The sequence below is a fragment of the Ambystoma mexicanum genome, chromosome 1q, assembly GCF_040938575.1.
Source record: "Ambystoma mexicanum isolate Mex_15411 chromosome 1q, UKY_AmexF1_1, whole genome shotgun sequence".
In the NCBI taxonomy this organism is placed as follows: Eukaryota; Metazoa; Chordata; class Amphibia; order Caudata; family Ambystomatidae; genus Ambystoma; species Ambystoma mexicanum.
In genome coordinates, this window is record NC_090922.1 from 132393378 (window position 1) to 132406224 (window position 12847).

A 12847-nucleotide genomic window follows, 5' to 3' on the forward strand; every position below is an offset into this window, starting at 1 on the left:
TGGTCTTGACACCTTGCCAGAGCTGGAATTTGGCAGGCCTGGCCCCTCTGAGCATGCAGGTCACTGACTATTTGGGCTGGAGCCGAGCTTCTCCTACGTATGAACAGGCTGATATGACTGATATCCTGGACTTATGCCCTCAGAAGGAACCAATTTTGCCCTTCTACAAAGCCCTTCAGAGGAAGGTCACTGCAAATTGGGAAGCCCCGGAATCTGGACCTGCTGTTAACAGGAACTTTGCTAGGAAGTACAGGCCTTCCAGCAGCGATCGTGAGTACCTGACCAAGCACCCCACACCTGAGAGCTTGGTAGTTCAGGCCACCACATCAACCAGGCAATCTGCTTATCCGTTTATCCCCCCAGATAGAGATGACAAGATGGTAGATGCCTGGGCACATAAGACTTTCACATCAGGCAGCATGGCCTTGAAATCTACTCATGTCACCTGTACTCTTTCAAGGTACACTTATACGCTCGGGGACTGTATTGCCATGGTGGCTGATAACATCCTTGAAGGCGAAGAAAGACACGGCTACCTGGCTATAGTTAAGGATGGAAAAGGGGCAATGGGAGAATGTCTCCAGTCAAGATTGGATACTGATGACAGCATCAGCAGATCCATGGCTGCTAGCACTGTACTGCGCAGGTTTGGTTGAGGAAGTCTGGGTTTGTACAGTACATGCAAGCTAGACTGGTCAACATGCCCTTTGATGGCGCAAGGCTGTTCAGGAGCAAGGCGTATGAGAGTCTGGAGATGCTGCAGACCTCCAAGGCGGCACCTAAATCCCTTAGCGCCTCCATTCGACAACCTCAACAACAACCCTATTAAGGTTCATCTTCCTGGAGGGTCGTTCTTTTAGTTTCTTTTCCTCAATTGGAAGGGGAAAAGGACAGGCCGGACAAAGCAGACAAAGGCGATTCCCTCGTGGTGGACGAGGAAGGGGTGCTAAATCAGGCCCTGAAGCAGCATCTTTACCCTCAGCCGCTACTGCAACTGCCTCTAAACCACTCTGAGGCCTTGACTCACAAGACCCCTGTGGGAGGCAGAATTCCTCAGTATCTGAATGAATGGCGAGGTATTACTTCAGATGCTAGGGCACTGGAAACAGTAGCGCAGGGTTAATGCCTTCCTTTTCAAAGGAAGCCTTAAGATCATCCACCGGGATCCAACTTGGTCAAAATTCCAGATCCGCTCCTTGTGCAGGAAATTTTAACCCTGCTAGAGAAAGGTGCAATAGAACATGTACCTGAAGCGGAGAGCAACAAGGTGTTAAGGAAAGCGTCTCGTGGGCGCTGGGTACCTGAACTTCCAGTGGATGGTCGTGGTGAAGTAGCCAGGCTGTCCGACTGATGGTTGCAGAATGTGTGACGCGAGGAACCAGCGCAACACCCACCCTGAATTCAAAACAGGGTCAGTGGTGAACCAGCTCCCAACGCCACGGATGCGCACTTCCCTTATTTGTGTGACGTCGGGACAGTGCAAGCACTGACAGGGAAGGCGGGTCTTGACTGGATGGAAATTCCACAGCTGATACCACTGCTAGGCTCCAGAAGTAGCGGGTGTCCGATGAAGGTGCAGTGGAAGGATTAGTAGACTCAGAACTCCAGGGAAGGCAAGGCACTGAACCAACAGGCAAGAAGCAGGAGGCAAGGCACTGAACCAACAGGCAAAAGGCAGGAGGGACTAGGAACCCTGGGGCAGAACAAGGGAAAAAGCTGGAAGGTAGGAAGGGAGCAGGAAGGAATGAGGCCCAGGGATCCTACTGGCTAGAAAGGAAATGAGGCAAGAACTCCCAGAGGCAGACAAAGAAAGGAAACTTCAGCAGGGAAGGACAAGGACAAAGAACTGGGAATACTGACATAGTGGCACTCAAGAGTAACACAAGCGAGAACGCGATCAGGAAACAAACCGCGTTGAGACGCGGTTTGTTCAAGCAAACTGGCCCTTTATATAGGGCAGGCAGCATCCGGGAGGCTTGGAACGCAATCCGTGATGACCCCGGGTGCTGACGCGCCCAAAACGAGGCTTGGGAAGCAAGCTTGCAACTTCCCGAGCGCTCTGTGGACGGCGCATGCGCGGAGGGCGAAACACGGCCCTCCGCGCCTGCGCAAACCACGCGTGCGGGAAATTCCGGAGGCGGCTTGAGCCGCAGATGACCAAGGTTCCCCCAACCTGTATCGGGGATAGATGCGCCAGGACGGGAAGCGCCGGGACCTGCAGATGCGCCCTGCACCCCGGGTAAGTGGCATAACACAAGGGTTGGTATTCCCCCTACTTTCTCATCCCAAAGAAGATGAAACTTGAACAAGTTCTTCAGGAAGGACAAGTTCAAGATGGTAACCCTTTCTCAGATCCTTCAGGCTCTCCAACTCCAAGACTGGTTGGTATTAATGGACCTTCAGAATGCTTACATGCATGTGCCAATACATCTCAAGCACAGAAAGTACCTGAGGTTCGCGGTTGGCAGTTCTCATTATCAGTTTTGAGTTCTGCCATTCGGGCTGACCTCCCCCTGAGGATTTTCACCAAGTTGATGGCAGTAGTGGCAGCAAGTCTCAGGAGAGGGGAGATTCACGTCTACCCCTACATGGACGATTGGCTGATCAGGGCTCGTTCTCCCAAACAAGCCCAGGAACATCTCAGTATCACCTGCCACTCCCTTCAGAGTGGGCTTCTCTTTCAATTACAAGATGTCCCATATGATACCATTCAAAAGACTCCAATTCATGAAAGAAGTCCTGCATACTTCCACAGGGAAAGCCTCCCTATGTGAGAGCTCAACACATTCAGGAGATGGTAAAAAAATTCCAGAATGCCCAACATCTTCTGGCCTTCGATTTTCTGAGGTTGCTCGGTCTCATGGCATCCTGCATTGCTCTGGTGCCAGAGGCCCGATTGAGAATGAGATCCCTTCAATGGGATCTCAGGACTGAGTGGTCACAATTCTCTGGCAATATGTCAGACTGACTGCTAGTTCCGAGTAGAGTTGCTCAGGATCTTCTATGGGGGGTTTGCAAAGACAACATTCTCAAGGGAGAAACTTTTTGGCAACCATGGCCAGAGATAACGGTAGTGTCGGACGCCTCACTCACGGGGTGGGGAGCCCACACCAACAAAATGACAATCAGCGGTCGTTGGTCTCATCAGAGTCCAAACTACACATCAACCTTTTGGAGCTGAGGGCAATAAGAGTAGCGCTGAAGGCTTTCCTGCCCTCTGTATGGGGAAAGAATGTCCTGTTAATGACGGACAACACAGTGGCCATCTACTACCTCAACAAGAGAGGAGGTGTAGGGTCACTACCACTGTACAGAGAGGCAATGCAGCTCTGGTTCTGGGCAATACAAGAAGGAATCTCTCTATCAGCGGTTCACCTAGCCGGAGAGCAGAACACGGCAGTAGATGCACTGAGCAGGCAGAGCACAGTCTCCCACGAGTGGGAACTAGCTCAGGAAGTCCTTCAAGAGATCGTCACCCTTTGGGGAACCCCTCAAGTGGATCTGTTCGCGACCGGTACCAACCAGAATTGCAAACTGACTGCTCCAGGGAATTTCCCCCAAGAGGTGCTCTAGGGGACGTGTTCGTATTGGACTGGGAATTTCCACTCCTGTACGCGTTTCCTCCAGCCAGTCCCTGTCATTCCTCAAGTGATCAGGAGGTTGAGACATTCAGGCAATCCATGATCCTAATTGCTCCGGATTGGGCCAGGAGGATGTGGTACCCTGACGTTCTGGACATGTCCATCTGCCCTCCAATACGTCTTCCAGAAAGAGAGGATCTTCTCTCGCAAGAGGAAGGTCGGGTTCTCAATCCAGAGGTCAAGACACTAAGCCTTCACGCATTGTTTCTGAGAGGCTGAGATACACGGTTTGGGACCTCCCGGATGACGTAATGGAGATTTTGCTTTTGGCCAGGAGGCCAGCAACCAAATCATTGTACTGGTGTCGTTGGAATAAATTCAGTAACTGGTGCAAGGATGAGAATGTGAAACTTGATTATAGACTTCCCTTCCTGCATCAGACCTGGTGTGTGGTGGCGTGTTGGAAGTGGTTGTTGGGCTGCGACTCACAAATTCTCTCCTCTGTGCCCCAGTTTGTGTTGGGAAGATGGCAGCTGAGAAGAAACTGTTTGGAGGGTGGAGGGAACAGAGTGCAAGTGGCTCATTTTAAGATGGAAGATACATGGGTCTCTGCACAGCCAATCCACCAGAATGCAAGACGGCGGCGACGGCATGCCACTGCCTCATATAGTTGGGTGCTAGACATATTGACCAAAGAACGCACATTAGAGTTTTTGTCAAGAGGCCACTGCTAACTCTTTCAGTAGCATTAAGCACTTACTGCTTACAGTAGATGCAACAACAAATAATTAAACTGCTGCAAAAAGAGCAGCGCAGAAGGTACCACACCTTTGCATGGGAAAGGGCTTCTACCCCCATTGTTTCCTGGTAAATAGAACAGATTGGCACCCCAACATGGGTTTTGATGCCTCAACGGGTGCAAGTGCCTCAGGTTCAAGATGCCCACATTGCATAAGGTCATTGCATGGGTGAAAAAGGAGGACTACTTGTCTAAGGTGCACTTGTAAGACACCAATTTTCACATTCTAATCTGTCTTATGCAGAGGCATTACTTAAGGCTCACAGTTGGTGGACAACACTACCAGTTCCACGTCTTGTCCTTTGTACCCAGATCCACTCAGAGCTTTTACGAAATACCTTGCACCAGTGGCAGCTCATCTACAGGTTATAGGAATAGACATGTACCTATATTTTAATAACTGGTTGGTGAAGGTGCCCTCACCGACAAAAGCTTTAAGTATTCAACAGTCCAGTCCCTCAGCATGCTGTGATTCTCCATCAACATTGTAATGTCAACTCTTGTAGCCGCTCAAAAGCTCAGATTCCTGCGGGGCAGATGTCAACGCAACCATCCCGTTGGTCAGACCACTGATAGAAAGGATGATCTCTTTTGTGCCTAATGTCAATTTTCGCTAGAGGATATGCTCAGTGTGTGAATTCAAATTTCTACTGGGCATGATGCCCTGTGTATTTCGTGTGCCCCACTGCAGGTTACAAATGCACCCAAGATAGGAGGAGATGGATGCTCAGTGGACTCAAGTCACCGGCTCAAGGGATATCTGGCTCAAATGAGTCAGCGTTTTTGACAGTCATTGTAATAGTGGACATACAAGGGTCACCCACTAGTCCCCATTCCAGACGCCCATATCAGGACTGATGCTTTCTTAGCACGGTGGGGGAGAAGAGGAGGGCTCACATGAATCCTCAGCAAGCAAAGGTCATATGGTCAGATGCTAAGACAAGACTTAACAGCAATGTGCTGGAGGTAAGAGGAGTCAGATGGACTCTGAAGTCTTTCCAATTGTGTTCTTGAAGGGTGCAAGTTGATGTGACACTATTTGAACAAACGGGGAAGTACCAAGTCATAGGTGCAGTCCTGGAGGCTTAGCACATGTGGGATTGGTGCCCACAAACAAAAGATCATTATCAGGGCAGAACACTTTCCAGGAAAGGAGTAAGCTCACAGATGGCCTCAGCAGGGACGACATTTTGTTTCACGAATTTAAGTTGAACAAGCAATTACAGAGCGTGTCTGAAACTTGAAGTGTACTACTCATTCGCTAGCCACCAGGGAAAATTCAGTGCTGCCGCTTTGCGAGCAGGTTCTGGAAAGCAGCTTCTCCGGGGGATGCATTTGCAATTCTGTAGAAATTAAAACTATGCATTCCTACCATTTACTCTACTGCCCAGGATGCAAAGTTGTGCCAGGCAACAGCCCTAACAAAATGATCCTTGTACCCCGGCATTGGCTATGCAGATATTTTATCCTATCTTGATCAAGATATCGGCTGTGCAGCCCATTTGCCTGCGACCTCCGCCAGCACTTGTGTCGAGAGAACAAGGTCAAATAAATACCCACAACCAGACTACTCTCTTGCTCACAGCATGAAGGAGTGCCTGTCAAGTCTACAGGCTGAAAAGGCAAAACACACATGCAGAACCTATGCTAAAAAAATGGGAACAATTCCCTTTGTGATATGACAAAAGGAATCTGGACCCTAAGGAGTTTAATGTCCCTGTTGCCTTATTTGTTTGAAAAAGTGCAGTGCATCCACAAAAGTCCCTCTTGAAAGGAAAGGCCCCCATACTTCTTTTTTCTCAAATCTAACAGTCTTAACCTTTCTGATTGGACGGTTTGGTACATTCGCTCCTCTAAGGTGCTGTGCCTGAGTGGGAACTTAAGTGTTCACAACCTTAATAAAACCGCCTTATGAGCTTTTGTGACATGAATATCTCTTAAAAAGTGTTCCGTTTGGTGGCCTCACTTCAGCCATATGGATTGGGGAACTCAAGCTCTCTGTTAATCAGACATATGCAGAGTTCTATGACAGGGTGGTTCTTAAATTTCTCACTAAACATATTTCTGAGTTTATGCTCTGCAAGTCAATCTTTTTTTTTTCGAAATTATTCAAGAACCATGGAACTCCAGTGGAGTGGGCCTTACATTCCTTGGATTTGGACACATTTCGGAATACTATATACAACACACGCCTCCTTTTCGGAAGTCGGACAGACTGCCTGTCGTGGCCCTGATAAACGGCACGTTCTGTCAGAATAAGGATTGACATAATAGGGCATTTACTGTGTACCCATTGTCATGCGATATCAGACAGGACGGTCATATGCCCGGTGAAGGTGCATTCAATCTGAGGCAACCCTGCAACAGCAGTATTTCATGCCTGTGTATCCTTGCACGATATTTGCAAAGCAGTGACGTAGAAGTCTCTGCACGCCTACGCAAAGCTATGAGGTGCTGCCACAATTTTTTTCTCATGGTACATTCAGCCTCCCCCCACCCCCCACCATGCCTTGGTATATATAAGTTTATCCAACTATTATGGCCGTATAAATGTTAGCGTAGTACCCTTTTCAAGCATGTGAATCTTTGAAAGATCCAGTACTGGAAAATAATTACTTACTGTAGTTCTCCAGCATTGATAACTTTCATAATTACATGCAAGGTGAGGCTGCAGCCCCAGAAATATTTTCACAAGACTGAGGGTCTGAATCTGAAGATGGCTGTTTTGGGTGGAGCTAAAGCTGGTTTACCTCATTGTTTCAATGGAAAATTACAAAAACAGTGGCTAGAACCGAAAACAATTTTTTTCTACTATGTATGTGGGTTATTGCTATGACATGTATAATGTACCTGCGATTCCTAGCCTGATGTCGAATAATTCAAGCATTTGAATCTATGAAAGATACCAATGCTGGATAACTACAGTTACAGCTAAGTAATTCATTTTTCTCTCACATAAACGATGCAGTGCCCTTCTCATGATTGAAATATGGAGCCTTGCCAGTGTACATTTTCCAATTTCTCCCAGGCCATTGAGGGGGTGCGGTGGTCAAACTCCTAAGACATCTTCCCAGCTTGACCTACAGCTGAAGTCAGTCTAACAGTGTGCCTCAAAGTTTCCAGCGCTTGGGTCTTGCTGGATTGCAGCACCTCCTTCATAGTCTCTAGAATGCTGTTGCTGCTCCACCTTTGCGTCTCCATTCGCTGCCACACTTTCATCTGTTCTTCCTGCTTTGGCTGGCCCCTTTGTTTTCCCTTTATAGCTATTTTTTCTGCCTTTCTGTTAGTGATTCTAATAGGTTGTAATGTGTACGCATTTGTGAGGGGACTCTCAATTGGTTGCATGATCTAATGATCTAATTTTCTTCTTCTACTTCAGGTCTACGGCTTTCCAAAGTAATCAAAGGCCCGGTGGCCTTCTTTACTCCAGACATAAGTTCGCCCTTCCCTTTGGTTTCGTGTTGGGTCTGCGCAGCATTCCTCCTAGGCTCCCTGAGGCACATAACTTTCGTGGAAGGCTCCAGTCCTCCGGCAAAATTTCAGCTGGTAAGATCTTCTGTATGTCGTATAAGACTCCTGGTCCCCAAGTGGGGCACTGCATGTGGGTACTGCAATATCCTTTTTCACTGGCACGTTTCTTCTACCTTGGGGCAGATTTCAACAAGCAATGGGAAGCCTTAGTGGTCTCACCTAACAGGGATTGATTCACCCCATGATGATAAAACATGTATGTGCTTCAAGTGAAACCCTAACACCAGTTGAAAGCATGGATTGTGCATCACATTTCCGAAGCTTATAGGCTTTGCATGGTCCTTGTATTTACACAGGCTTGCATGTAAACACTAGGGATAGTATGATGTCCAGACAATCTAGGGATGGCTTGTTCCTCTGGATTAGCAGCCATCCCACTGAAGTCGGGGCAAGTCACCTCAATACTGTAAGTTCACACTGCTGTATATATGTACCCATGTAACTATGTATAACTATGTACGGTTCTCTGTAACGGCACCTTGATGCCTATGGGTTGCTGCATGCTCTATAAATGAATAAAATAAATAAATGAATGGACCCAACAATGGAGGGCGGGGGTCTTTACAGCTCACACATTGCACTCCAAGTTGCCCCGCCTCTGGGTAGGATGCCCTGGTGTGCTGATGTTTGGCTGGCAAGATCCCTCCAGACCTTAGGCAGAAGGTTGATATCTGACGTAGTCACACATGGTATTGCCCCCAAATATCATATACATAATGCTGATTGTGCTTTTACTGCACATTCAACATTATCTAAAATGCCGAATCTGAAAATACAGAACTAGGTGAGCGGGGGTTGGGGAGTAGTCCCCCCCCCCCCCCCCCACACCTAGTTTGGTATTTTCGGATTTGGGCGTTGCACGGGGTCACCCACATGCATTAACAACGAGGCTGGACAAAACAATAAAAAAGAGCTCGAGTTGCAAAATACGATGTAGTCGGATTCACAATGTTGCAACTCACGCTTTTCTGATTTTTTTTTTTTAAAATACATCCGTCACAAATAACTACACAATTAAATTTGTGAGGGTCACGTTATCTTTTGTTCATTCAAATGCATTTTTCATGCTTTTTCTTCAGAATCCCAGTACCTCCTCACACAAGTATTGCCTGTTTCTTCTAATTTTCTAGTTCAAAAAATCTACTTTGTTGTTTTGTAGAGATCTACAAGTGGTTTGAATTGCTAGGAGTTAGGAGCTATTTAGCTCCTGCTTCTAGCCCAGCAGAGCCTTGTTCGCTTGAAACTAGCAGCTACCAGGAGCCCTCAAAGCCAACGAGTACCTTACAAACATGCATATGTCACATTAACTTTGGGTTTTTGCAAATGTTAATAAAGAACTAGGACACATTTAAACATAATGGAGTATACTTAATGGACAAAGGTTAGTTTTCCATTCCTGTAGAGGTTAAATTTGCGGTGCGTTATGTACTTGCTCCTGCTTCCACAGCTGTAGCTCCTACCTGCTGAGTGATCCCCGTCACCCAGGAGCTGATTTTAGCTCCTGTTTATCGAATCTTTAATTAAAACCCTGCACATAGCGGCCACTTTTAAAGCACTTAAAGTTAAAGTGTCTTGCGAATTGGTGAAGGTGAAAGATCAGAACTCTTGTTTAGCTGCTGTGATTTGTTGTGCAAAGAATATGGCATGCCCATACCAAAAGAAGCAATGTGCACAAACCCCCCTGCCTCCCACCTTCTCAAACCCAGGCATGCATTGCCATGAGCCTCATGCTGGCGCAGGTTGAAGAATAGGGACTGTGCTTTGCTATGGCAGTGCCGGCAAAGGGTAAACCACCTCCTACACAATTATGTGCACTAAAATGTCATTCTGTTGTCAGAACATAGGTTAAGTGCCCCATGAAGTGTTTGTTGCATAAACCTGCAACCATTCTAAAAACTACTTGATCTAGCAATAAACTATGGTACAAAAGAGTGGCATGCTCAATCAGTTCAGGCACCTGGACAACCACAGTGATCTGATCAAGTTTGTGTGGCTGGAATTGAATTGTCGCAAAATTTTAACTCAGTCCAGATTTTCCAGTATGGCCATATCTGCTGCATGGTGAAACTCTTGACTTGGCAAATGGCTGAATTCACAAACATTTTCTCCCTAATCGTTTTAGATCTTTATCCTAGGTCGTGAGTGAGTGTGCTGCGTCCCTAGAGCCCTCCACAATAGGATCAGTGGGATTAGGCATGTTCAACCCCATGAATATTGATTAGTTAAAAAACCTACTGATACATGAACAGATAGAAAAATCTGAATCACAGGTGGTGAAGGCAAAAGGAATGGGCGAAAAGCAGACAACAGAAAAGTGGACTGGGGTAGAGGGTGGTGATGGGTTGAAAGGGTCAGTGGTGCTGTTCCCCAGGGAGACTACTTGGCGCTAACAAACTTTGAAGACTCCCATTTCCACTTTCCGATCCATCAGGCCTAGAGGGGCTACCTCAGGTTTACAGAAGGCCGGTCCACACCATCTGTTTCACATCCTACCCTTCAGATTCAGATCCACACCGACAGTCTCTACAAAATGGCTCAAGTATAAGCCAGAGGGTAGACTTACAGGTAAATCGAGATCTAGACAACTGGTTAGTTCTTTATTAATGTGATACAGTTTTATACAAACGTAAAAAACTTTACACATAATTACATCATACAATTAGAAAATAAAAATATAATCGATATACAAGATGTATGGAACCATTATAAACATACTAACATCACATCAGATCAATCAAGACAAAACAAATAGAATCAAATCCTTGGTAGAACAAATAGATAAGCATATACATATATATTTTTCATCCAAGAGAGAGAGAGAGAGAGAGAGAGGAAGCACCCTCATATTCATAATACAGATATAGCTAATCACCTTCCATACATTTTCCATCTGTTTGATAAAGAAAAGAGCCTCTATACACCAAGAGGGCCACCCTTGTACTTGTTTTCATATAGGTGGAAGCCTCACACCATACCTGAAAAAGTGCTAGATTTAGTTTGCGGTTTAGGGTGTTAACACGCTGATTCCAAAAATCTGCCTGTTCCATAAATTCATGAACATGACAAGCCATCTCCGGCTCAGTAGGAAGTTCGCATATCCTACAATATTTTTCTACTACATCCAAACCCATCTCCGGACCACGGGCCGCCAGAACGGGTAAATGATTGAAGCGTAAAAGTAGCATAAAACGCCTCAATTGTTCCGATGGGCAGAGATTGAAGTATGGTTGCGCCTTCATATAAGTATAGAGTACATACGTAATGAAACTAACTTTTCAGGCTTTCGAGATGGATGCAATTACTCTGGCAGTCCCACAGATTTAAGCGTCTTCGCATGCTGGTGAACAGACACTCATTTTCCCTGCCCCACTCAGGTGACCAGCTAATTTCTTCGAGCAAGGTATTAATCTGTGTTTCTAGTTTTACCTGTCTACCCACCACTGTATCCTCTTTAATGGTCATGAGGAGCCTGTTGTAGGTTTGTTGTTAAGCCTGATGTAAAATTCCATCCTTTTACTTAAAACCATAGCTTTGAGGGAGGAGATACCTAACTCCAGCCTGATAATGGCCATGGGGATACATTGAGGAAGGCCGAGAATTTTTCTCCAGAACTTACACTCCACAAGTTGTAGCCATCCTAGATTCATATTGATAAGGGGGTCTAAACAATACGTGACCATAGGAGCCAGACATTGAAAATACAATTGGCGTGCTGCCCAAATTGAGAAACTACACTGTTCACGCGTGAATTTATATATTAATGCTGTGAGTTGGGCAGCTTTTGTTCTGCGCTCCTGGATACATGTGAGGTAATTACCTTTATGGTCAAATTCAACACCTAGGTATTTGTACGTGAGAGTATTTTCAATTTCGAACAGACCCACCATCATGCAAGGCCTAGCTACTCCACCTGCAGTATATAATAGCAGGTTGGTTTTACTGTGGTTAATGACTAGTTCATTAGTCTCAGCATATCGCCATAACTGGTTTGCGGTTCTTAGGATCCCACTAAAGGTGTGATCCAGGATCACTAAGTCGTCCGCGTAAGTCAGTATAGGACAGTGGCAGGTGCCTATTTTAGGAGTGCAGTTGTTAATCCCTCTGAGGCATTCGTGTACATCGGACACAAACGAGTTGTAAAGGGTGGGAGCCGTCACACAACCCTGCTTTACCCTTCTCATCAAAGGGATGGGTTTGGTCACGGCACCTTGATTGTCGAGCCTTACTTGTACAGTGTTATTGGTGTGTAGAAGCTCAAGATAGTATAGCAAAGATTCAGGGCAACCCAATTTCCTCAGTTTGTTCCATAGGAAGGAATGATTTACTGAGTCAAAGGCTGCCCTGAAATCTACATAAAGTGCATTTAACGGAGGGTTAGCATGAACCAGAGCCTTACTTCTCAGTGCATTCATAACAAACAGATTATGGGAGGTAGAATAGCCAGCTCTGAAACCGCTTTGGAATTGGTCTAATATGCCCGCACCCTCAATCAATTTTTGTAGCTCATTGAGAATGAGAGCAGCAAACATCTTCCCAGAACAGTCCAGCATAGATAACAGCCGATAGTTCTCTGGTTCAGTTCTGTTACCTTTTTTGAAAACTGGTATAATGATGGCAGCCTGCCTGGATGTAGGAACACGACCCTCGTACAATATTTTATCAAACAGAATTTTAAGAAGACAAGCCCAGAAAGGGGGGGGTTATTTCTCATCACCACATTGGAGAGGCCATGGGGCTTGTGAAGTGTTTAATTCTTCGATTCTGCCTTGTAGCTCCTCAATAGAAACATCAAAGGGGGGGGGAGTAGGGGTTTAGAAAAAAATGGGGATGTAGGTCTTATTACTAATCCCCACATTCTGCTTTTCCAAATAGGCAATCCATTCGGCACTACCTATAGGGTTCACCATATAAGAGGTCTTCTTTAGCCTCCCCTAGT

The 12847-nt window shown here is 46.1% G+C and overlaps 1 protein-coding gene across 1 annotated transcript in view; it reads left to right on the forward strand.

Moving 5' to 3' along the window:
* Window positions 1–12847, forward strand: part of KIAA0513 (KIAA0513 ortholog) — a 1246509-nt gene that overhangs the window by 325991 nt on the left and 907671 nt on the right. Inside the window, exon 3 of the mRNA XM_069636198.1 lies at window positions 7760–7926. The gene's annotated coding sequence lies outside the window, so the exon portion shown is untranslated. The remainder of the gene's footprint in view (window positions 1–7759; window positions 7927–12847) is intronic.